Source organism: Bacillus rossius, unplaced genomic scaffold, assembly GCF_032445375.1.
Source record: "Bacillus rossius redtenbacheri isolate Brsri unplaced genomic scaffold, Brsri_v3 Brsri_v3_scf97, whole genome shotgun sequence".
NCBI classification, from domain to species: domain Eukaryota; kingdom Metazoa; phylum Arthropoda; class Insecta; order Phasmatodea; family Bacillidae; genus Bacillus; species Bacillus rossius.
Genome location: NW_026963217.1, coordinates 26182 through 50972, shown reverse-complemented (window position 1 = coordinate 50972; position 24791 = coordinate 26182). Strand labels below are relative to the sequence as shown.

The 24791-nt window shown below is 56.8% G+C and overlaps 9 non-coding genes across 9 annotated transcripts; 3 read left to right on the top strand and 6 right to left on the bottom strand.

Moving 5' to 3' along the window:
* Window positions 1-911: 911 nt before the first annotated feature.
* Window positions 912-1074, bottom strand: LOC134546094 (U1 spliceosomal RNA). The gene has a single exon (XR_010079043.1). It is a non-coding gene; the product is annotated as a U1 spliceosomal RNA (small nuclear RNA).
* A 543-nt stretch (window positions 1075-1617) lies between these two features.
* Window positions 1618-1737, top strand: LOC134546063 (U5 spliceosomal RNA). Its single transcript, XR_010079012.1, has one exon. It is a non-coding gene; the product is annotated as a U5 spliceosomal RNA (small nuclear RNA).
* Window positions 1738-2036: 299 nt separating this feature from the next.
* On the bottom strand, window positions 2037-2199 carry LOC134546093 (U1 spliceosomal RNA). The gene has a single exon (XR_010079042.1). It is a non-coding gene; the product is annotated as a U1 spliceosomal RNA (small nuclear RNA).
* Window positions 2200-3161: 962 nt separating this feature from the next.
* On the bottom strand, window positions 3162-3324 carry LOC134546092 (U1 spliceosomal RNA). The gene has a single exon (XR_010079041.1). It is a non-coding gene; the product is annotated as a U1 spliceosomal RNA (small nuclear RNA).
* A 543-nt stretch (window positions 3325-3867) lies between these two features.
* LOC134546129 (U5 spliceosomal RNA) lies at window positions 3868-3987 on the top strand. Its single transcript, XR_010079078.1, has one exon. It is a non-coding gene; the product is annotated as a U5 spliceosomal RNA (small nuclear RNA).
* Window positions 3988-4286: 299 nt separating this feature from the next.
* LOC134546090 (U1 spliceosomal RNA) lies at window positions 4287-4449 on the bottom strand. Its single transcript, XR_010079039.1, has one exon. It is a non-coding gene; the product is annotated as a U1 spliceosomal RNA (small nuclear RNA).
* Window positions 4450-10810: 6361 nt separating this feature from the next.
* On the bottom strand, window positions 10811-10973 carry LOC134546089 (U1 spliceosomal RNA). Its single transcript, XR_010079038.1, has one exon. It is a non-coding gene; the product is annotated as a U1 spliceosomal RNA (small nuclear RNA).
* Window positions 10974-17322: 6349 nt separating this feature from the next.
* Window positions 17323-17485, bottom strand: LOC134546088 (U1 spliceosomal RNA). Its single transcript, XR_010079037.1, has one exon. It is a non-coding gene; the product is annotated as a U1 spliceosomal RNA (small nuclear RNA).
* Window positions 17486-18028: 543 nt separating this feature from the next.
* LOC134546128 (U5 spliceosomal RNA) lies at window positions 18029-18148 on the top strand. Its single transcript, XR_010079077.1, has one exon. It is a non-coding gene; the product is annotated as a U5 spliceosomal RNA (small nuclear RNA).
* Window positions 18149-24791: the final 6643 nt, after the last annotated feature.

Genomic DNA, 24791 nt, shown 5'->3' with positions numbered 1-24791 from the left:
CCTGCCTGACGCCCCTCACCCCCGCCGACCGCTCTTTACCTACGATCATTTGAGACGCCCTGACCCTGATGACGTTGACGCTGGTGCAGTCGCGGCTGGTGGGCCCGGCAGCTGACGACGGTGATCACCACGTCCACGGTTGGCTCTGAGGAATGTTACCAGGCATCATCCCATCAAGATCTCTGCTCTCAGTGAACTACTGCCTAACATCGCCACTGCTCCGGACCGTCTTCATCTGCGGCCCGGCACCTTCTGCGCCCCGAGTCGCCCCCGGCAGCCCACAGAAGATTCGCCGCCCAACAAGCAGCTGGACCTCTAGGACGGTATCGTCGGAGGGGCCCCGTTTCGTCAGTGTTGAATAAAGATTGTCACCATTCGCCCTTGTGGCCATGTATTCGTGTTCTATGTTGTGTTTTATTTGTGTTCACCTGTATCCGCTTTTTATATTAAAGATGAATTTTTTGGTGGGTAACTCCCTTCAGTGGGAGTTCCCTTTTTAAAAAAAAAAAAAAAAAAAAAAAAAAAAAAAAAAAAACTAAAGATTTCCGTGGAGGGGAACATTTGATGAGTCTTTAAACAATTTTTTGTTGTGCCCAGTGTTTACACACTGGGCCGGTTACCGTTAAACCACTGGGCCCGGGGGTGAGGCGGGGAGGGGGAAATCTGAAAAATCGAATTGGACAAGTATCGTTCATGGGAATTTTTTTTTTCTTTTTTCAACTATTACCATGCACAATTACGTACCTTCCTTCCGCACTTTCAAGACGGTGGGGTTGTTCGCCAAGGCACCGTAAACTTGAGACCTACGAATGCATTACATACCATACACAGATGAAAAAAAAAAAAAAAATTACACTTCACTGTACATAATTCTTAACACTACTTCACAACTACTAAGTTGAAATTTTTTCACCGGGACAGCGCGAACGCAGTCCCGACTACCAAAAATTACGCGCCCGAGTTACCCACATTTGGGGTAATCGCAGAGGTCAGCTCAACCGAAGTGCAAGGGAAGAGCCTCACCCTGGGGGAACCCCCTGCTTGATCAGGGTAGCCCCTACGCCAGGTAAGTATGCTGCGCAGTGTTTCGCTTTTCTATTTCACTTGGAGCTCGGACCACCTCATCAACGTGTTTTGAGGTTATGTACTTCTACCTCCGAAACAGCTCTTTCCCCAGACATAACACTCCCGTGCCAGTTCATCACACTACATGACAGTACACACCAACAATGCAAATACAATTTCTTCCTACAACTGCCCGTTTCTACTCGCACCTCGTTTCCTTTGTTTCTGTACCCACGGCGACGGTCGACCGCCGCGTGCATTTGGTTACCCCGTTTGCCGCGTGGCGGCACTTGGTTACACCGTTTGCCGCGTGGCGGCACTCGGGTCGTCGCGTCCGCCTCGGCAAAAAGGCGGGCACCACGGCACAGTCGAGAGGGGAACTTTTTTCCATTAGCAACATACCTAGGGTTTCACGAAATATCGAGTGCCGTGTCCCACGAGGCGATTTTCGGACGATTCGCGGCTTCAGGCTGCACGACCGTACGCTATTTTCACCATTAGTGGTGGTCCGCACATTTTTCCTATATAGTCCGGATTTTCAAAGTTTCAACCGTGCTCTGGTTTCCCTTCAAACGCATAAATCTTTCGCCTTTTACTAAAGATTTCCGTGGAGGGGAACATTTGATGAGTCTTTAAACAATTTTTTGTTGTGCCCAGTGTTTACACACTGGGCCGGTTACCGTTAAACCACTGGGCCCGGGGGTGAGGCGGGGAGGGGGAAATCTGAAAAATCGAATTGGACAAGTATCGTTCATGGGAATTTTTTTTTTCTTTTTTCAACTATTACCATGCACAATTACGTACCTTCCTTCCGCACTTTCAAGACGGTGGGGTTGTTCGCCAAGGCACCGTAAACTTGAGACCTACGAATGCATTACATACCATACACAGATGAAAAAAAAAAAAAAAATTACACTTCACTGTACATAATTCTTAACACTACTTCACAACTACTAAGTTGAAATTTTTTCACCGGGACAGCGCGAACGCAGTCCCGACTACCAAAAATTACGCGCCCGAGTTACCCACATTTGGGGTAATCGCAGAGGTCAGCTCAACCGAAGTGCAAGGGAAGAGCCTCACCCTGGGGGAACCCCCTGCTTGATCAGGGTAGCCCCTACGCCAGGTAAGTATGCTGCGCAGTGTTTCGCTTTTCTATTTCACTTGGAGCTCGGACCACCTCATCAACGTGTTTTGAGGTTATGTACTTCTACCTCCGAAACAGCTCTTTCCCCAGACATAACACTCCCGTGCCAGTTCATCACACTACATGACAGTACACACCAACAATGCAAATACAATTTCTTCCTACAACTGCCCGTTTCTACTCGCACCTCGTTTCCTTTGTTTCTGTACCCACGGCGACGGTCGACCGCCGCGTGCATTTGGTTACCCCGTTTGCCGCGTGGCGGCACTTGGTTACACCGTTTGCCGCGTGGCGGCACTCGGGTCGTCGCGTCCGCCTCGGCAAAAAGGCGGGCACCACGGCACAGTCGAGAGGGGAACTTTTTTCCATTAGCAACATACCTAGGGTTTCACGAAATATCGAGTGCCGTGTCCCACGAGGCGATTTTCGGACGATTCGCGGCTTCAGGCTGCACGACCGTACGCTATTTTCACCATTAGTGGTGGTCCGCACATTTTTCCTATATAGTCCGGATTTTCAAAGTTTCAACCGTGCTCTGGTTTCCCTTCAAAGGCATCAAACTGTTCAGGGGAATTTTTTAAAAGCTTTTTGAAGCAAATCTGAGCACTTTTGGCCATTTTTTTTGTTGTGCCCAGTGTTTACACACTGGGCCGGTTACCGTTAAACCACTGGGCCCGGGGGTGAGGCGGGGAGGGGGAAATCTGAAAAATCGAATTGGACAAGTATCGTTCATGGGAATTTTTTTTTTCTTTTTTCAACTATTACCATGCACAATTACGTACCTTCCTTCCGCACTTTCAAGACGGTGGGGTTGTTCGCCAAGGCACCGTAAACTTGAGACCTACGAATGCATTACATACCATACACAGATGAAAAAAAAAAAAAAAATTACACTTCACTGTACATAATTCTTAACACTACTTCACAACTACTAAGTTGAAATTTTTTCACCGGGACAGCGCGAACGCAGTCCCGACTACCAAAAATTACGCGCCCGAGTTACCCACATTTGGGGTAATCGCAGAGGTCAGCTCAACCGAAGTGCAAGGGAAGAGCCTCACCCTGGGGGAACCCCCTGCTTGATCAGGGTAGCCCCTACGCCAGGTAAGTATGCTGCGCAGTGTTTCGCTTTTCTATTTCACTTGGAGCTCGGACCACCTCATCAACGTGTTTTGAGGTTATGTACTTCTACCTCCGAAACAGCTCTTTCCCCAGACATAACACTCCCGTGCCAGTTCATCACACTACATGACAGTACACACCAACAATGCAAATACAATTTCTTCCTACAACTGCCCGTTTCTACTCGCACCTCGTTTCCTTTGTTTCTGTACCCACGGCGACGGTCGACCGCCGCGTGCATTTGGTTACCCCGTTTGCCGCGTGGCGGCACTTGGTTACACCGTTTGCCGCGTGGCGGCACTCGGGTCGTCGCGTCCGCCTCGGCAAAAAGGCGGGCACCACGGCACAGTCGAGAGGGGAACTTTTTTCCATTAGCAACATACCTAGGGTTTCACGAAATATCGAGTGCCGTGTCCCACGAGGCGATTTTCGGACGATTCGCGGCTTCAGGCTGCACGACCGTACGCTATTTTCACCATTAGTGGTGGTCCGCACATTTTTCCTATATAGTCCGGATTTTCAAAGTTTCAACCGTGCTCTGGTTTCCCTTCAAACGCATAAATCTTTCGCCTTTTACTAAAGATTTCCGTGGAGGGGAACATTTGATGAGTCTTTAAACAATTTTTTGTTGTGCCCAGTGTTTACACACTGGGCCGGTTACCGTTAAACCACTGGGCCCGGGGGTGAGGCGGGGAGGGGGAAATCTGAAAAATCGAATTGGACAAGTATCGTTCATGGGAATTTTTTTTTTCTTTTTTCAACTATTACCATGCACAATTACGTACCTTCCTTCCGCACTTTCAAGACGGTGGGGTTGTTCGCCAAGGCACCGTAAACTTGAGACCTACGAATGCATTACATACCATACACAGATGAAAAAAAAAAAAAAAATTACACTTCACTGTACATAATTCTTAACACTACTTCACAACTACTAAGTTGAAATTTTTTCACCGGGACAGCGCGAACGCAGTCCCGACTACCAAAAATTACGCGCCCGAGTTACCCACATTTGGGGTAATCGCAGAGGTCAGCTCAACCGAAGTGCAAGGGAAGAGCCTCACCCTGGGGGAACCCCCTGCTTGATCAGGGTAGCCCCTACGCCAGGTAAGTATGCTGCGCAGTGTTTCGCTTTTCTATTTCACTTGGAGCTCGGACCACCTCATCAACGTGTTTTGAGGTTATGTACTTCTACCTCCGAAACAGCTCTTTCCCCAGACATAACACTCCCGTGCCAGTTCATCACACTACATGACAGTACACACCAACAATGCAAATACAATTTCTTCCTACAACTGCCCGTTTCTACTCGCACCTCGTTTCCTTTGTTTCTGTACCCACGGCGACGGTCGACCGCCGCGTGCATTTGGTTACCCCGTTTGCCGCGTGGCGGCACTTGGTTACACCGTTTGCCGCGTGGCGGCACTCGGGTCGTCGCGTCCGCCTCGGCAAAAAGGCGGGCACCACGGCACAGTCGAGAGGGGAACTTTTTTCCATTAGCAACATACCTAGGGTTTCACGAAATATCGAGTGCCGTGTCCCACGAGGCGATTTTCGGACGATTCGCGGCTTCAGGCTGCACGACCGTACGCTATTTTCACCATTAGTGGTGGTCCGCACATTTTTCCTATATAGTCCGGATTTTCAAAGTTTCAACCGTGCTCTGGTTTCCCTTCAAACTGCTCTTAGGTGCTACTCTGAGTGGTTTGCAGGGATTTCCTTAGTTAATTCGAGTTTTCCTCGCGTGCTTTTATAATCCGACCAGTCGTTTCTGGTGCGAAGACTTGCTGCTGGGTGCATATCCGGATCTGGTAACTCTCAGCAGCAAGCAACAGGGTCCCCCCCTGGGCATTGCTGGGGGGACTCTGCAGAAATAAATTCAACCCTCGGGTTCCACTAATTATTATTTTATTTTTATTTACAAGTTCTACTCAGCATCACTCCTATTATATTCACTCCATCTTCTTCCACCTTTAACTGACTGCTGACTGCTGCTGCTGCTTCCTGGGGCTGTCACCAGGTGGCCGAGAAGAGTAGTTCCTCCCAGGTGTGGCTCTTGGCCTGCCGACTTGATTGTTTCTCGTCGGCATGGCCGAGGGGGGGTCCGGGGAGGACCCGCCCCTGGGGGACTCCGACTTTGAGGGCCGACTCCAACCGCCATTGAGGGACTACACCAGGCCTCCTGGTGGCCACCGAGACCGGACGGGTGCCTCGGGCGATGCTGGAGCAGAGGGATGCTCGCCGCCCCCCACCCCCAGCCGGACCGGGATCCGCACCCAGGAGCGCTGCACGAAGGTGTCGGAGTCCAAGCATCACCAGATGGTGCCACCTGGCTTCTGCTCCGACACCCCCTTCACCCCGGACGTCACCATGGCAGCAACCCTCACCACCACGACCACCACCATGACGACCACGACAGTTTGCACTTTCACCCCCTCTGCTTCTCACCCCATCTCCTCACCATTCTCAGCGCCTTCCCCCTCACTGCCACTCATCCCTGTCGAGCCTGCGGCCCCCCGGGACGTGCCGATGGACACCGGCTTCAGCCTCCCCCGCCGGACGGTGAAGCGGCCGAGGATGGGGCGCGCCGAGGACCGCACCTCCATCTCCAACCGGTTTGGCGCCCTCGAGCTCGACTCCGCCGGCGAGGAGGGGACCTCGTCCCGGGACTCGTCACCTGCACCATCCACGTCATCCCGCATCTCACACCTCACCCGCCGCACCACCCCCCGACCGACTACGACCGCCGCGACTCAGCCATCGACCTCCGCTGCTCGTCAGCCGTCGCCTCGACCATCCACCTCCGCATCTGCACCTGGACCCCGCACCCGGCCTCCCACCCAACCTGCTGCCGCCCCCGCATCTGCCTCCGCCGCCGCCACCGTCAAGCCTACCCGCATGCCGCCCATCGGCTGCCGCCTCCCCATCACCACCAGCCCCTTCACCCTGGCCCAATCGTTTCAGTCGCTCCTTTCTGGCAAGCTATCCATCACCTCCGTCGACGGCCGCACCTCCTTTTACACTTCTAACGCCGCTGATCACACCTTCCTATACAACCACCTCACCCAGCTCGGCCATCAGCCTTTCACGCACCTGCGACAGGACGAGAAGGGGGACCGACTCGTCCTGAAGCGTCTCCCACTCACCACTACCCCCGAGGAGGTGCACGCCGCCCTCCTCGACCTGGACCTACCCGTTGCTTCCGTCACTCCGCTCCGCGTCACCGACACCGCCACGACCCGTCCGTTCCTGGTTAATACTCACCACCTGGGGGAGGCAGCTCCCTTCCTGGCTCTACGCTCCCTGGGCTGCTGGGTGGTCTCCGTCGAACGCTATCGTGGCAGCGGGCGGGTCCCGCAGTGTTACCGGTGCCAGCAGGCCGGCCACCCATCCACACGCTGCGAGAGGCCGGTGGCCTGTTTCAAGTGTGCCGGGCCCCACCGGTCCCGCGAGTGCACTTCGACGACTCCGAAGTGCGTCAATTGCGGCGAGGCGCACTTCGCGACTTCCATGGACTGCCGGGTGAACCAGGCCTACCTCAGACGCCACCCCCCCCGACAACAGCCTGAGGCCACCCCGGCACCGCGACCGCGACCGCCAAACTTGACCGACGCTCGTGCCTTTCCCGCCGTCACCTCCAACGCCTGGACTCGGCGCGGTTCCGCCGCCGCCACCCTGTTCCCCTCCCGCGACGGGCCATCTCCATCTGCACCTCAGGGCCCCTCATCTCACCGACCGGACGCTGACGACACTTCATTCACCGCGATCATACGTGACCTCATCCAGCTGTTTCGGCAGTACTTTCCCTTCATTCGCCGCACCCTGACCGCCCTGTCCCATGCCAAGTCCCCTTCGGAGAGATTCGAGGTGCTCCTCCAAGCGCTTCTGGGTCTCTTCGATGGATCCCCCGCCGCCCCTTAAGCTCCTAGTCTGGAACGCCTTTTCTTTGCTCCCTAAGCTTCTCGACTTCCTTCACCTCGTCGACGAGCACTCACCCGATGTCGTGTTCCTATCAGAGACCTGGCTGACCCCCGCTGTACCCCTCCGCGTCCCGGGATATGCCGTCCACCGCTCCGACCGTGATGGTCGGGGGGGTGGGGTGGCACTCCTGGTGCGCGACACCTTCACCCATCACCGCCGACACATTCCACCTTCACCCGCGACTGAGGCTGTGGCCGTGCGCCTGTTCGGACAGCCCTACTCCCTGACTCTAGTCTCCGTGTATCTCCCACCCCAATTTGCCTTCCCCTCTGCCGCCGTTGTCGCCCTCGGTCGGCTCGATGCCCATGTCGTGCTGGCCGGGGACTTCAACGCCACCCATCCCTACTGGGGCTGCGTCGCGGCCAACCGCCGAGGCAGCTCCCTCCGTCAGCTCCTCCGGCGTACTAACCTCTCCATCTGCGCCCCCGCCACCCCCACATTCTTCCCCGCTCAGCACCACCGTCATCCCAGTATCATCGACCTCGCCCTCACCACACCGCTCCCCATCATCTCTGGTCTCACCACGCTCACCGCCGGGGCCTCGGATCACCTGCCCGTCCTCGGCTCCCTTCACTTCTACCCCCATTCCAACCCGCACCTTCCCCGCTTCGACTTCCGCAACGCCGACTGGAATGGGTTCCAGACCACCCTCTCATCATCACTCGACCTCACCCTCCCCTTCGACACCCCCGACCGTCTCGACGCCAACGTCGTGTCATTCACCCGGGCCGTCTCTGCGGCCGCCTCCGCTCACATTCCGCTGGCCACTCCAAGTACCCGCATCACCCCCTTCCCGCCTTACCTGCGTGACGCCGTGGTCCTGCGCGACCGCTTCCGCGGCCTGTGGCAGGCCAACCGGTCCCCGTTGACACGGATGGTGTTCCTCCTGCTGCGGGGCCGGTGCCGCCGGATGGTCGCGGCGTGGAAGGCGCATTTGGAGACCCGGCGTCTCGGCTCCCTCGCCTCTGCATCCGGCTCTCTGTGGACCTACGTCCGGCGCCTCCGATCGGTCCCCACCACTATTCCCCCACTCACCCACCCGGCCGGGGTGGCGGAGACTGCCCCTGAGCGATCGGAGGCGGTCGCTGCCTACCTCGCGACCACGTTTGCCTCCGCTGACCCCCCCACCCTCTCCTCCGAGTCTTCGGACGACGGGGACACACCCCCCCCCCCTCGCACATCACGTCACTCTGCCCGTTCTTCCGGACTCTCTGCCATTCCCTCTCGCCACGCCATCGGAGGTGCGCACACTCCTCCTCCGTCTCAAGCCCCCTTCTGCCCCCGGTTCCGACTCTCTGCCTGCACCCGTCCTCCGTGCTCTTCCTCGGAAGGCGACGGTCTTCCTTACCCGCATCATCAACGCGATGTTCCTTCTCTGTCATTTCCCCACCCCTTGGAAAGTGGCCATTGTCTCACCCATACCCAAACCCGGGAAGCCCCCTTCCCTACCATCATCGTACCGCCCCATTTCTCTTCTACCCATCATCTCTAAGGTCGCAGAGCGGACCATTCTCACACGCCTTCTCCTTCACGTCAACCTCTTGCATCTTCTCCCCCATCACCAGTTCGGTTTCCGCAAACGTCACTCCACCTCCCACGCCATCGCCCGTGTGGAGGTGCTGGCTGTCCAAGGTTTCGCACGGCGCCAACACACGGGCATGGTGCTTCTGGACCTTGCCCGGGCATTTGATTCCGTGCCCCATTCACAACTCATTCACCGTCTCTCCGCCACCGACCTTCCACCTCATCTCATACGCCTCATCTGCTCGTTCCTGGGGGGTCGTACCTTCCGGGTTCGGGTGGAGGGCGAACTCTCCGACCCCCGTCACATCATGGCCGGCGTCCCCCAGGGCGCCATCCTTTCACCCCTTCTCTTCACCCTTCACATCGCCGACCTGCACCCACCACCTGGCACTCACCTGGTTCAGTACGCCGATGACACTTGCCTCCTCGCTTCCTCCGTCTCCGAGCGGATGCTCGGCGACCGCCTGAGCCGCGGGCTCACATCACTCTCTACTCAGTTCCTCGCGCACGGCATCGGGCTGAACTGCTCGAAGACCCAATCCATTCTCTTCTCACGCATCCACCCACGCCAGGACCACCCCCCACGAGTTTCCAGCACTGCCATCCCCTGGTCACCCGAGGTCCGCTATCTGGGGGTGACCCTGGACAGTACCTTCACTTTCATCCCGCACCTTGCTTCCATGAAGACTCAATCCAGGGCGGTCTTGGCGCAGCTGGCACCGATACTGCGACCCTCATCTGGCACCCCCCTCCCGGTTCGCATCACCGCATTTCATTCCTACGTCATCCCACGCTTCACCTACGCATCCCCCGTGTGGGTTCATTCATCCCGTTTCAACCTTCGCCCCATTACCCGCACCTACTTCCTGGGGATTCGTCTCCTTCTCGGACTCCCCCGCGCCACCTCCAGGCTGACTCTCCTGGCAGACTCCGGCCTGCCCCACCTTCACCCTCTCCTTCGCTCCATGACAACTTACTTCCTACGCCGATGCCGACGCAGCGACAACCCCCTCATCCTTCAACTTGCGGAGCCGCTGCCTCCTGCACCCCACCCACGACGACCGCTCTTTTCGACTGACCACTTACGCGACGACTCCGACGACGACGCTGACGACGTCCCGGCGGCCGGTGGGCCCGGTAGATGACGGCGTAGACCTCCACGTCCACCGGTAGCCTCCGCGGACCCGCCACCATAGTTCACCATCTACATCGCCACTCCGTCTTCTTCCCATCGTCATCAGCGTCGCCGTTTTCTCCGCGCGGCCTCCATCAGCTGCGCGGCTCCTGGATCAGCATCTCTTCACCCCCAGCAGTCCCTCACCCCCCCTCCACCCAACAAGTAGCCGGGACCTTCAAGAACCTCCGTGTTGGCGGGGTCCAGCAGCATCGTCATGTTCTTCATCTTTGTGTTTATGTTCTGTACAGTGTTCTTGTCCACTGCCTTGTATGTATCTTTATGTATTAAATGATGTTTTTGTGTGTGGGCCCCTAGGGGCCCCACTTATTTTAAAAAAAAAAAAAAAAAAAAAAAAAAAAAAAAAAAAAAAAAAAAAAAAAAAAAAAAAAAAAAAAAAAAAAAAAAAAAAAAAAAAAAACTAAAGATTTCCGTGGAGGGGAACATTTGATGAGTCTTTAAACAATTTTTTGTTGTGCCCAGTGTTTACACACTGGGCCGGTTACCGTTAAACCACTGGGCCCGGGGGTGAGGCGGGGAGGGGGAAATCTGAAAAATCGAATTGGACAAGTATCGTTCATGGGAATTTTTTTTTTCTTTTTTCAACTATTACCATGCACAATTACGTACCTTCCTTCCGCACTTTCAAGACGGTGGGGTTGTTCGCCAAGGCACCGTAAACTTGAGACCTACGAATGCATTACATACCATACACAGATGAAAAAAAAAAAAAAAATTACACTTCACTGTACATAATTCTTAACACTACTTCACAACTACTAAGTTGAAATTTTTTCACCGGGACAGCGCGAACGCAGTCCCGACTACCAAAAATTACGCGCCCGAGTTACCCACATTTGGGGTAATCGCAGAGGTCAGCTCAACCGAAGTGCAAGGGAAGAGCCTCACCCTGGGGGAACCCCCTGCTTGATCAGGGTAGCCCCTACGCCAGGTAAGTATGCTGCGCAGTGTTTCGCTTTTCTATTTCACTTGGAGCTCGGACCACCTCATCAACGTGTTTTGAGGTTATGTACTTCTACCTCCGAAACAGCTCTTTCCCCAGACATAACACTCCCGTGCCAGTTCATCACACTACATGACAGTACACACCAACAATGCAAATACAATTTCTTCCTACAACTGCCCGTTTCTACTCGCACCTCGTTTCCTTTGTTTCTGTACCCACGGCGACGGTCGACCGCCGCGTGCATTTGGTTACCCCGTTTGCCGCGTGGCGGCACTTGGTTACACCGTTTGCCGCGTGGCGGCACTCGGGTCGTCGCGTCCGCCTCGGCAAAAAGGCGGGCACCACGGCACAGTCGAGAGGGGAACTTTTTTCCATTAGCAACATACCTAGGGTTTCACGAAATATCGAGTGCCGTGTCCCACGAGGCGATTTTCGGACGATTCGCGGCTTCAGGCTGCACGACCGTACGCTATTTTCACCATTAGTGGTGGTCCGCACATTTTTCCTATATAGTCCGGATTTTCAAAGTTTCAACCGTGCTCTGGTTTCCCTTCAAACTGCTCTTAGGTGCTACTCTGAGTGGTTTGCAGGGATTTCCTTAGTTAATTCGAGTTTTCCTCGCGTGCTTTTATAATCCGACCAGTCGTTTCTGGTGCGAAGACTTGCTGCTGGGTGCATATCCGGATCTGGTAACTCTCAGCAGCAAGCAACAGGGTCCCCCCCTGGGCATTGCTGGGGGGACTCTGCAGAAATAAATTCAACCCTCGGGTTCCACTAATTATTATTTTATTTTTATTTACAAGTTCTACTCAGCATCACTCCTATTATATTCACTCCATCTTCTTCCACCTTTAACTGACTGCTGACTGCTGCTGCTGCTTCCTGGGGCTGTCACCAGGTGGCCGAGAAGAGTAGTTCCTCCCAGGTGTGGCTCTTGGCCTGCCGACTTGATTGTTTCTCGTCGGCATGGCCGAGGGGGGGTCCGGGGAGGACCCGCCCCTGGGGGACTCCGACTTTGAGGGCCGACTCCAACCGCCATTGAGGGACTACACCAGGCCTCCTGGTGGCCACCGAGACCGGACGGGTGCCTCGGGCGATGCTGGAGCAGAGGGATGCTCGCCGCCCCCCACCCCCAGCCGGACCGGGATCCGCACCCAGGAGCGCTGCACGAAGGTGTCGGAGTCCAAGCATCACCAGATGGTGCCACCTGGCTTCTGCTCCGACACCCCCTTCACCCCGGACGTCACCATGGCAGCAACCCTCACCACCACGACCACCACCATGACGACCACGACAGTTTGCACTTTCACCCCCTCTGCTTCTCACCCCATCTCCTCACCATTCTCAGCGCCTTCCCCCTCACTGCCACTCATCCCTGTCGAGCCTGCGGCCCCCCGGGACGTGCCGATGGACACCGGCTTCAGCCTCCCCCGCCGGACGGTGAAGCGGCCGAGGATGGGGCGCGCCGAGGACCGCACCTCCATCTCCAACCGGTTTGGCGCCCTCGAGCTCGACTCCGCCGGCGAGGAGGGGACCTCGTCCCGGGACTCGTCACCTGCACCATCCACGTCATCCCGCATCTCACACCTCACCCGCCGCACCACCCCCCGACCGACTACGACCGCCGCGACTCAGCCATCGACCTCCGCTGCTCGTCAGCCGTCGCCTCGACCATCCACCTCCGCATCTGCACCTGGACCCCGCACCCGGCCTCCCACCCAACCTGCTGCCGCCCCCGCATCTGCCTCCGCCGCCGCCACCGTCAAGCCTACCCGCATGCCGCCCATCGGCTGCCGCCTCCCCATCACCACCAGCCCCTTCACCCTGGCCCAATCGTTTCAGTCGCTCCTTTCTGGCAAGCTATCCATCACCTCCGTCGACGGCCGCACCTCCTTTTACACTTCTAACGCCGCTGATCACACCTTCCTATACAACCACCTCACCCAGCTCGGCCATCAGCCTTTCACGCACCTGCGACAGGACGAGAAGGGGGACCGACTCGTCCTGAAGCGTCTCCCACTCACCACTACCCCCGAGGAGGTGCACGCCGCCCTCCTCGACCTGGACCTACCCGTTGCTTCCGTCACTCCGCTCCGCGTCACCGACACCGCCACGACCCGTCCGTTCCTGGTTAATACTCACCACCTGGGGGAGGCAGCTCCCTTCCTGGCTCTACGCTCCCTGGGCTGCTGGGTGGTCTCCGTCGAACGCTATCGTGGCAGCGGGCGGGTCCCGCAGTGTTACCGGTGCCAGCAGGCCGGCCACCCATCCACACGCTGCGAGAGGCCGGTGGCCTGTTTCAAGTGTGCCGGGCCCCACCGGTCCCGCGAGTGCACTTCGACGACTCCGAAGTGCGTCAATTGCGGCGAGGCGCACTTCGCGACTTCCATGGACTGCCGGGTGAACCAGGCCTACCTCAGACGCCACCCCCCCCCGACAACAGCCTGAGGCCACCCCGGCACCGCGACCGCGACCGCCAAACTTGACCGACGCTCGTGCCTTTCCCGCCGTCACCTCCAACGCCTGGACTCGGCGCGGTTCCGCCGCCGCCACCCTGTTCCCCTCCCGCGACGGGCCATCTCCATCTGCACCTCAGGGCCCCTCATCTCACCGACCGGACGCTGACGACACTTCATTCACCGCGATCATACGTGACCTCATCCAGCTGTTTCGGCAGTACTTTCCCTTCATTCGCCGCACCCTGACCGCCCTGTCCCATGCCAAGTCCCCTTCGGAGAGATTCGAGGTGCTCCTCCAAGCGCTTCTGGGTCTCTTCGATGGATCCCCCGCCGCCCCTTAAGCTCCTAGTCTGGAACGCCTTTTCTTTGCTCCCTAAGCTTCTCGACTTCCTTCACCTCGTCGACGAGCACTCACCCGATGTCGTGTTCCTATCAGAGACCTGGCTGACCCCCGCTGTACCCCTCCGCGTCCCGGGATATGCCGTCCACCGCTCCGACCGTGATGGTCGGGGGGGTGGGGTGGCACTCCTGGTGCGCGACACCTTCACCCATCACCGCCGACACATTCCACCTTCACCCGCGACTGAGGCTGTGGCCGTGCGCCTGTTCGGACAGCCCTACTCCCTGACTCTAGTCTCCGTGTATCTCCCACCCCAATTTGCCTTCCCCTCTGCCGCCGTTGTCGCCCTCGGTCGGCTCGATGCCCATGTCGTGCTGGCCGGGGACTTCAACGCCACCCATCCCTACTGGGGCTGCGTCGCGGCCAACCGCCGAGGCAGCTCCCTCCGTCAGCTCCTCCGGCGTACTAACCTCTCCATCTGCGCCCCCGCCACCCCCACATTCTTCCCCGCTCAGCACCACCGTCATCCCAGTATCATCGACCTCGCCCTCACCACACCGCTCCCCATCATCTCTGGTCTCACCACGCTCACCGCCGGGGCCTCGGATCACCTGCCCGTCCTCGGCTCCCTTCACTTCTACCCCCATTCCAACCCGCACCTTCCCCGCTTCGACTTCCGCAACGCCGACTGGAATGGGTTCCAGACCACCCTCTCATCATCACTCGACCTCACCCTCCCCTTCGACACCCCCGACCGTCTCGACGCCAACGTCGTGTCATTCACCCGGGCCGTCTCTGCGGCCGCCTCCGCTCACATTCCGCTGGCCACTCCAAGTACCCGCATCACCCCCTTCCCGCCTTACCTGCGTGACGCCGTGGTCCTGCGCGACCGCTTCCGCGGCCTGTGGCAGGCCAACCGGTCCCCGTTGACACGGATGGTGTTCCTCCTGCTGCGGGGCCGGTGCCGCCGGATGGTCGCGGCGTGGAAGGCGCATTTGGAGACCCGGCGTCTCGGCTCCCTCGCCTCTGCATCCGGCTCTCTGTGGACCTACGTCCGGCGCCTCCGATCGGTCCCCACCACTATTCCCCCACTCACCCACCCGGCCGGGGTGGCGGAGACTGCCCCTGAGCGATCGGAGGCGGTCGCTGCCTACCTCGCGACCACGTTTGCCTCCGCTGACCCCCCCACCCTCTCCTCCGAGTCTTCGGACGACGGGGACACACCCCCCCCCCCTCGCACATCACGTCACTCTGCCCGTTCTTCCGGACTCTCTGCCATTCCCTCTCGCCACGCCATCGGAGGTGCGCACACTCCTCCTCCGTCTCAAGCCCCCTTCTGCCCCCGGTTCCGACTCTCTGCCTGCACCCGTCCTCCGTGCTCTTCCTCGGAAGGCGACGGTCTTCCTTACCCGCATCATCAACGCGATGTTCCTTCTCTGTCATTTCCCCACCCCTTGGAAAGTGGCCATTGTCTCACCCATACCCAAACCCGGGAAGCCCCCTTCCCTACCATCATCGTACCGCCCCATTTCTCTTCTACCCATCATCTCTAAGGTCGCAGAGCGGACCATTCTCACACGCCTTCTCCTTCACGTCAACCTCTTGCATCTTCTCCCCCATCACCAGTTCGGTTTCCGCAAACGTCACTCCACCTCCCACGCCATCGCCCGTGTGGAGGTGCTGGCTGTCCAAGGTTTCGCACGGCGCCAACACACGGGCATGGTGCTTCTGGACCTTGCCCGGGCATTTGATTCCGTGCCCCATTCACAACTCATTCACCGTCTCTCCGCCACCGACCTTCCACCTCATCTCATACGCCTCATCTGCTCGTTCCTGGGGGGTCGTACCTTCCGGGTTCGGGTGGAGGGCGAACTCTCCGACCCCCGTCACATCATGGCCGGCGTCCCCCAGGGCGCCATCCTTTCACCCCTTCTCTTCACCCTTCACATCGCCGACCTGCAACCACCACCTGGCACTCACCTGGTTCAGTACGCCGATGACACTTGCCTCCTCGCTTCCTCCGTCTCCGAGCGGATGCTCGGCGACCGCCTGAGCCGCGGGCTCACATCACTCTCTACTCAGTTCCTCGCGCACGGCATCGGGCTGAACTGCTCGAAGACCCAATCCATTCTCTTCTCACGCATCCACCCACGCCAGGACCACCCCCCACGAGTTTCCAGCACTGCCATCCCCTGGTCACCCGAGGTCCGCTATCTGGGGGTGACCCTGGACAGTACCTTCACTTTCATCCCGCACCTTGCTTCCATGAAGACTCAATCCAGGGCGGTCTTGGCGCAGCTGGCACCGATACTGCGACCCTCATCTGGCACCCCCCTCCCGGTTCGCATCACCGCATTTCATTCCTACGTCATCCCACGCTTCACCTACGCATCCCCCGTGTGGGTTCATTCATCCCGTTTCAACCTTCGCCCCATTACCCGCACCTACTTCCTGGGGATTCGTCTCCTTCTCGGACTCCCCCGCGCCACCTCCAGGCTGACTCTCCTGGCAGACTCCGGCCTGCCCCACCTTCACCCTCTCCTTCGCTCCATGACAACTTACTTCCTACGCCGATGCCGACGCAGCGACAACCCCCTCATCCTTCAACTTGCGGAGCCGCTGCCTCCTGCACCCCACCCACGACGACCGCTCTTTTCGACTGACCACTTACGCGACGACTCCGACGACGACGCTGACGACGTCCCGGCGGCCGGTGGGCCCGGTAGATGACGGCGTAGACCTCCACGTCCACCGGTAGCCTCCGCGGACCCGCCACCATAGTTCACCATCTACATCGCCACTCCGTCTTCTTCCCATCGTCATCAGCATCGCCGTTTTCTCCGCGCGGCCTCCATCAGCTGCGCGGCTCCTGGATCAGCATCTCTTCACCCCCAGCAGTCCCTCACCCCCCCTCCACCCAACAAGTAGCCGGGACCTTCAGGAACCTCCGTGTTGGCGGGGTCCAGCAGCATCGTCATGTTCTTCATCTTTGTGTTTATGTTCTGTACAGTGTTCTTGTCCACTGCCTTGTATGTATCTTTATGTATTAAATGATGTTTTTGTGTGTGGGCCCCTAGGGGCCCCACTTATTCAATAAAAAAAAAAAAAAAAAAAAAAAAAAAAAAAAAAAAAAAAAAAAAAAAAAAAAAAAAAAAAAAAAAAAAAAACTAAAGATTTCCGTGGAGGGGAACATTTGATGAGTCTTTAAACAATTTTTTGTTGTGCCCAGTGTTTACACACTGGGCCGGTTACCGTTAAACCACTGGGCCCGGGGGTGAGGCGGGGAGGGGGAAATCTGAAAAATCGAATTGGACAAGTATCGTTCATGGGAATTTTTTTTTTCTTTTTTCAACTATTACCATGCACAATTACGTACCTTCCTTCCGCACTTTCAAGACGGTGGGGTTGTTCGCCAAGGCACCGTAAACTTGAGACCTACGAATGCATTACATACCATACACAGATGAAAAAAAAAAAAAAAATTACACTTCACTGTACATAATTCTTAACACTACTTCACAACTACTAAGTTGAAATTTTTTCACCGGGACAGCGCGAACGCAGTCCCGACTACCAAAAATTACGCGCCCGAGTTACCCACATTTGGGGTAATCGCAGAGGTCAGCTCAACCGAAGTGCAAGGGAAGAGCCTCACCCTGGGGGAACCCCCTGCTTGATCAGGGTAGCCCCTACGCCAGGTAAGTATGCTGCGCAGTGTTTCGCTTTTCTATTTCACTTGGAGCTCGGACCACCTCATCAACGTGTTTTGAGGTTATGTACTTCTACCTCCGAAACAGCTCTTTCCCCAGACATAACACTCCCGTGCCAGTTCATCACACTACATGACAGTACACACCAACAATGCAAATACAATTTCTTCCTACAACTGCCCGTTTCTACTCGCACCTCGTTTCCTTTGTTTCTGTACCCACGGCGACGGTCGACCGCCGCGTGCATTTGGTTACCCCGTTTGCCGCGTGGCGGCACTTGGTTACACCGTTTGCCGCGTGGCGGCACTCGGGTCGTCGCGTCCGCCTCGGCAAAAAGGCGGGCACCACGGCACAGTCGAGAGGGGAACTTTTTTCCATTAGCAACATACCTAGGGTTTCACGAAATATCGAGTGCCGTGTCCCACGAGGCGATTTTCGGACGATTCGCGGCTTCAGGCTGCACGACCGTACGCTATTTTCACCATTAGTGGTGGTCCGCACATTTTTCCTATATAGTCCGGATTTTCAAAGTTTCAACCGTGCTCTGGTTTCCCTTCAAACGCATAAATCTTTCGCCTTTTACTAAAGATTTCCGTGGAGGGGAACATTTGATGAGTCTTTAAACAATTTTTTGTTGTGCCCAGTGTTTACACACTGGGCCGGTTACCGTTAAACCACTGGGCCCGGGGGTGAGGCGGGGAGGGGGAAATCTGAAAAATCGAATTGGACAAGTATCGTTCATGGGAATTTTTTTTTTCTTTTTTCAACTATTACCATGCACAATTACGTACCTTCCTTCCGCACTTTCAAGACGGTGGGGTTGTTCGCCAAGGCACCGTAAACTTGAGACCTACGAATGCATTACATACCATACACAGATGAAAAAAAAAAAAAAAATTACACTTCACTGTACATAATTCTTAACACTACTTCACAACTACTAAGTTGAAATTTTTTCACCGGGACAGCGCGAACGCAGTCCCGACTACCAAAAATTACGCGCCCGAGTTACCCACATTTGGGGTAATCGCAGAGGTCAGCTCAACCGAAGTGCAAGTTTTTTTTTTTTTTTTTTTTTTTTTTTTTTTTTTTTTTTTTTTTTTTTTTTTTTTTTTTTTTTTTTTTTTTTTTTTTTTTTTTTAGTTAGGATGACTTTATTCATCCCGGAAAGACATGTACACTTTACAATAAAGTACACAAACAGACACTGTACACAAACTTAACCCAACGGTTAGCCCGTTCCTTTAAGCATATACATCAACTTAACAATAATGAGCATACATAATACATTACACAAAACAACACAGCAATGCTACAGGGAAAATAATAAAAACCCTGCGTTAATCATAAAATTACAGTACAGCAAAATAAAAGGAACAAGTGAATAATAAAGGTTAAATATTACAATACAGAAAACACGGCAGTAATTAACAATGCATAACTAGGCGAATACAGTTACAGTAGCAAATGGACAGCACACTCAATATATTTAACAAAATACGAAACCGGCGCGACGGAGGGGCACACCAACACAGGTTCTTCGCCGACACGGCGGCCACTCAACACAAAACACAGGTTCTTCGCAGCACGGGCCGCAGCTTCGCTCACGAGAGCAGTAGACACAAACAGAGGTTAAAACGGACAGGCCATGACGCGAGCACAACACTGCAGGACACCACACTGCACAGAGACGGTGGAGGGCAGCAGGCGGCAGCACACGAGGGCTATGGAGGGCGTTCGAGGCTGAAGTCTCGGAGACGCCGATGGGGGTGCCAGACGGTCGGGTCGTAGTCGGCCAGAGACGAGACGAGGGGGTTGTGGTGGCGCGGCGTGCGGGAGTAGAAGTTCCGAGCCAGCGACGTGACGAGATCGCCGGGATGAGGAGAGCCGGTGAACTCGTACAGCTCCGGAAGAGGCGTGCGGACGGAACGGCCGGCGACGAAGCGGAGGCAGAAGTTGTAGGTGGAGGCGATAGGCCGGAAACAGAACTTGGGCACGTAGGCCCACACCACGGCACCGTACAACAGAACCGGAAGGACGAGCGTGCGCCAAAGGAAAAGACGGAGGTCCAGTTCGATGGAGCTGACCGGCAAGAGAACGGAGCGGACGGCACGAAGAGCGGTGCGTGTCCGAGCGGCCAACTGACGAACGTGGTCGTGCCAGGTCAAAGTGCGGTCGAGATGGAACCCAAGAATGCGCACATTGTCGGACCAGGCGATAGGCGAGCCGCAAAGCGTGAGGGGCGCGGGCGGACGTTTCCGACGCTTGGTGAAGAACAGAGCCGTGGACTTAGCAGCATTGGCGGAGACCCCCCAGCGCGAGAAATAGTCCTGCAGAACGTTGAGGCCCAGCTGTGCACGCGCACGCAGAAGATAAGCGTCCGTGCCAGAAGCGAGCAAGGTCGTGTCGTCAGCGTATTGTACGATCTGAGTGTTCGGAACAGCAGGAATGTCGGAAACGTACAGCGCGAACAACATGGGGCTGAGCACGGACCCCTGAGGAACGCCGGTGGTGATGTCCCGCGTGGTGGAGAGTGACGAGGCGACCCGCACCTGAAACGTCCGAGCCTGAAGCGCGCTGTGGAGGATGGTGAGCAGCCGCTCGGACAGACCAAAGGAGCGCAATTTGTGAAGGAGCGCCGGATGTTGAATGGAATCAAAGGCCTTTGCCAAGTCCAAGGAGATTAACATGGAGTGCTCAGACCTATTGAAACCCGCTGTGATCTTGTCGACGAGGAGCGCAACAGCGTGCATGGCCGAGTGCCGCTTCCGGAAACCAAATTGATGGTCAGGCAACAACTGCAGGACGTCGACGGCCACGCGAAGACGGGACAACAACACTTGCTCCGCCACCTTCGACAGGATCGACAAGAGCGAAATGGGGCGATAGGAAGCCGGAAAATGACGCAGTTGATCCTTCTTCAGCACCGGGACCACAACAGAGTGCTTCCAGGAGGTCGGAAAGTGGAGCAGCAAGAAGATAGCATTAATGAGGACGGTCAGGTAGACGATTCCTTTCCTGGACAACGAAGTAACCAGTCGTGGAGGAATGCCGTCGTGTCCAGGAGCCGCAGAGAGGCGCACAGTCTTCAAGATCTTCCCGACCTCTTTGGGCGTTGTGAGCATCCACCCCTCAACAGGAGGGGGCGCCACGCAAGTAAAGGAGGTCGGCAACGTGTGAGCTGGGCCTGCGCCCAGAACGGGACGCGGCACCTGGAACGTTCCTTCGAAATGAGCGGCGATGACCTCCGCCTGCTCCGCAGGAGAGTCAACCTGACGAACGCCAACAGTAAGAGGCGGAATCGTACGGGAGGTAGCCTTGAGCCGACGGATGTAGGTCCACACCGAGCCCGACGTGACAGAAAGTGCCTGGAGCTTCTCAAGTTGGTCCTGAGCCTGCCAACGGTGAATGGCGTGCCGGGCGGCCCTCCTCCAACACTTGTACTGTTCCAAGTCGGCCTCCTGATGCGAGCGTTGCCACCGCTCCCTCGCCCTGTCACGAGTCCTGACAAGCGCACGCAACTCCCGAGGGAACGGGGTACCGACGTGCCGCGGCGGTCGCAAAGGGATGGCCTGCTGCGCGGCCGACTTGAGAAGGAGCGTGAAAGAATCCACTGCCTGGTCGAAAGATTGCGCATCACGTGGAACAGCCGTGAGGTCGAGACCATCATCAAGGAGGCGGCGATAGCGAGGCCAGTCAGCACGGCGAAAATCCCAGTGGAGCGGCAAAGAATCCAAAGAGGAAGCCAGCTCAAGAAGAGTACGGACAGGCAAGTGGTCCGAGTCGGACAACGTCACAGCAGCCGTATCAATGAGACTCATAGAAGGAGGCGCGATGAAGAAATCAAGGACAGAAGGAGCATGATCCAGACGAGCAGGCCGGTAAGAGGGCTCCGACGGCGCAAAAATCTGGAGGCCCAGGTGTGACACCAGACGGCCAAGACCCCGTCCCCTGTAGTCGGTCGTCCTACAGCCCCACGAGGTGCTACGGCAGTTGTAATCGCCGGCCATCAGGCAGTTGGCATCCATCTGAAAGAGCGCAGTCAACTCGGCAGCGGGAAAGGGAGTCTTCGGCCGCATGTAAACCACGATGAAGGTGAAAGACGCACCCGCGCCGGAACACCGAACGGCCGCAGCTTCCACCACCGAGAGATGAGGAACAGAACGGCGATGATGCTTGATGTCCTGCCGCACGAGGAGAGCAACGCCGCCACGTGGACCAGAGGAACGATCAGCACGGTGGATGCGGTAGCCAGGTAAGGAGAAGTCATCTGCCGCAGTCAACCAAGTCTCGGTCAGCCCCACCAAGGCAGGCCGGAACTGATGGAGAAGGACCAGCAAGTCAGGTAAGCGTGAGGAGACCGACCGCATGTTCCAGGTAAGAACAGTGTACTGCATGTCAGTGTGTAGGTGGTAAGGCCTCAGAACTGGACGAAAAAGCGCGTTGAACCTGATCCAGGAGTCCAAGTATGATGTCACACTTGGCAGTCCAGGAGCAGGCAGCCTGAAAGCGGTGAATCGCAGCCATGACTCGCTTGAACCATGTGCAGATGTCCAGCCGCTTGAAAAAGTCAAGGAGGTCACGAAGAGACTCGGAGTGACTTGGATCTTCAGGGCCAGAGACGGGCGGCGGTTGCTGTGACGGCTGACGCGACGTAGCATCGGCATAAGAGCGGCCTCCAGATCGACGCGATTGCATGCCAGGGGGGATCAACCGCGGAGCTTGTGCGGCAGGAACAGGTGGCTGGCGCTGTTGTTGTCTGGACTCCCTGGCCTGGATGAGACGGAGCCGTTCAGGACATCGCGAATAATTCGCAGGATGTGGGCCCTCGCAGAAAACGCATTTCGGCGGGTCCGACTTAGGGACAGGGCAGGCAGCCGAGGGATGGTCAGCGCCACACCGGACACAGACCGGGTCTTCATCACAGGTATGCGACGAGTGTCCCAGACGTTGGCACCGAAAACACTGGACGGTCCCACCACCACCGCGGAAGGGCTCTATGGTCACGCCGACACCGCCGAGATGGCGAATCTTCATAGCCTCAGCCACCTGAGTGGTGCCCTCCAACACCACCAGGAACAGTGGGTACGGCTCAGGAAAGGCAGAGCGGCTGGCGAGACGAGTCACTTTGGAGTGACGAATGCCGTTCTCCATCAAGGCCCCCGAAATGTGCTCAATCGGCGTGTCTATGTGCAACTTGCGGATGACCACCCTGGCATTCCTGTCCTCAGCGCACGTCCAGGTGTGGAACTTCTCGCCCTTGGACCGCAGCAAGTTGGTCATGGCAAAATGGTCCTCCTTATTTGCCATTTGGAAAGTCGAGGTGGAGTCATAATGCGTGGCAACAAAGGGCTGAGAGAACTTTGCGCGCAGCGCATCCAGTTCCTTAATGGCGTTCGGGGACAAACCGCCCCTGCGCACAATCAACGGCGGTTTCTTGGTGGCACGAGCACCACGAGCCACTCCAGAGTCTGGAGGGCGAAGATCAGTGCCGGGCCGCGCCGGCGGCATTTTCTGCGACGGCGGCGGCGGCCGAGACACGGGAGGCGGGGGCAACTGAGTCGTCGTCGGGCGGCCCTCAGGACCACCGTGCACAGACACCGGAGGCAAGATCAACGGCACGTCCACATGAGAAGGACCAGCAATCTGCGAAGTGTGGACCACAGTAGCAGCACGCTTGGCACGCTTGGCGTAGGCGCGTTGAGGCATGGGCGGCTGCAGGCCGTGTAGGGGCGAAGACGGGGCTGGAGGACGGTCACCAGTTGGAGCAGCAGACCAGTCATACTCGTCGTCCGCCCAAAGGTCAGTCTGACGTTTCCCCAAACGGCCAGAGGAAGTGTCAGGAGCAGGTGGCCCCATCGAGAAGCTCAGAGCGCCGCCGAACTGAAAGTCGGGGGCACGAGAGGGGTCGAAAATACCAGGCTGCGCGGAAGCAGGGAGGTCCTGTAATGGCGCCGTGGCGTCAGGCCGCGTAGACAAGTTGGGTGCAGAACAAGGGACGGCAGCACCATGGCCAGCGCGAGACACGGAGGCTTCCTGCAGCGGCGACGAGAACATGTCGGCAGAAGAAACAGCAGGCAACCGCGCAGAGTGGTCAGAAGAGGGCAGAACAATCGGCGGCGGCAGCATGCCAGACTCAGGCGCGGCTGACCGAGGCTGCGAAAAAGGCGTCAAATCGGGCCCAGGGAGACCATGCGAAGCAGAGGGCGAAGCAGGGCGAACAGCGGCAGACACAGAGGCCTGGCCGAGTGGCAGAGATGAGCAGGTGTCAGAATCAGCAGGCACCCCACTGGCAAGAGTGGAGGCATAATAGGGGCCAGGCTGCGAGTAAAGGCTCGAAGCAGACATGGCCGAGGCAGAAATCGGGGCGGAACAAACAGTAGTCGTAATCGTGGTGGTGGTCAAAGAAACCAAGCTGGAGGAAGTAGCAGGAGGCCGCATGCCATAGCAAGCTGCGGCAGGCTGCTTGGTAACCAAAAGTTCCTCTTCGTGGTCGGAGCTCACTCGCGAAGACTGAGAGTCAACATCATCAGTGCTTGTTGCACTCGCCTGCGAGGAGCCTGTAGGAGCTGGGGGGGTCGGCTTCATTCGGCGCCAACTGCGGCCTTGGCCGGGGTCATCTTTGGTATAGGTGATTTTCGCCCTGCGAACTGTGGAGTCGCGAGGGCGGTCAGAAAGTCGGTCAGATTTGCGAAATTTATCTGCCATAATGGAGACAGAAAACACAATATAAATCAGCAAACTGGATTAAATATACTATCAAGATATGCAAAGGACGAAAACAAAACATAAAGACCGATGGTTGCACAAAAGCAGCGAAATCAGCGAGAAGACCGCGCGAGGCGAGACAAGCAGTTGCAAAAGCCGCCACTAGATGGCAGGGAGCAGCAAAAGAAATGCGCGCGCACAGGCAGCGCGCGAGCAGACATTGCGGACAGCAAGAAGTAGCGAGTTGAGCATCAGGAGAGACAGTAAGCGAAAAAACGGCGGAATAATGGAGCAGCAACAAGAAACAGAAAAACAAAAGGCGACACAGCATCATCAGACAACTGCGCGCAGGAAGAAAGGCGAGCGGCGAATTCGGCACATCGCGAACAGCAGAAGAAACAGAGCGAGTTCGCGGAATGGGCGCCAGGCGGCAGCACAGTGCGAAGACGGTGCTGCCGCGCGGTGGTGAGAAACGGAACTTAGTGAGAAATAATGGTAATCGTCGGAGTGTGTAAAATGAAAACTGAAAACTGAAAAGGGAGGAAGTTTGGATCCTATTCGATCCCCTGGTATAATCTGTACTTACTGTTGTCC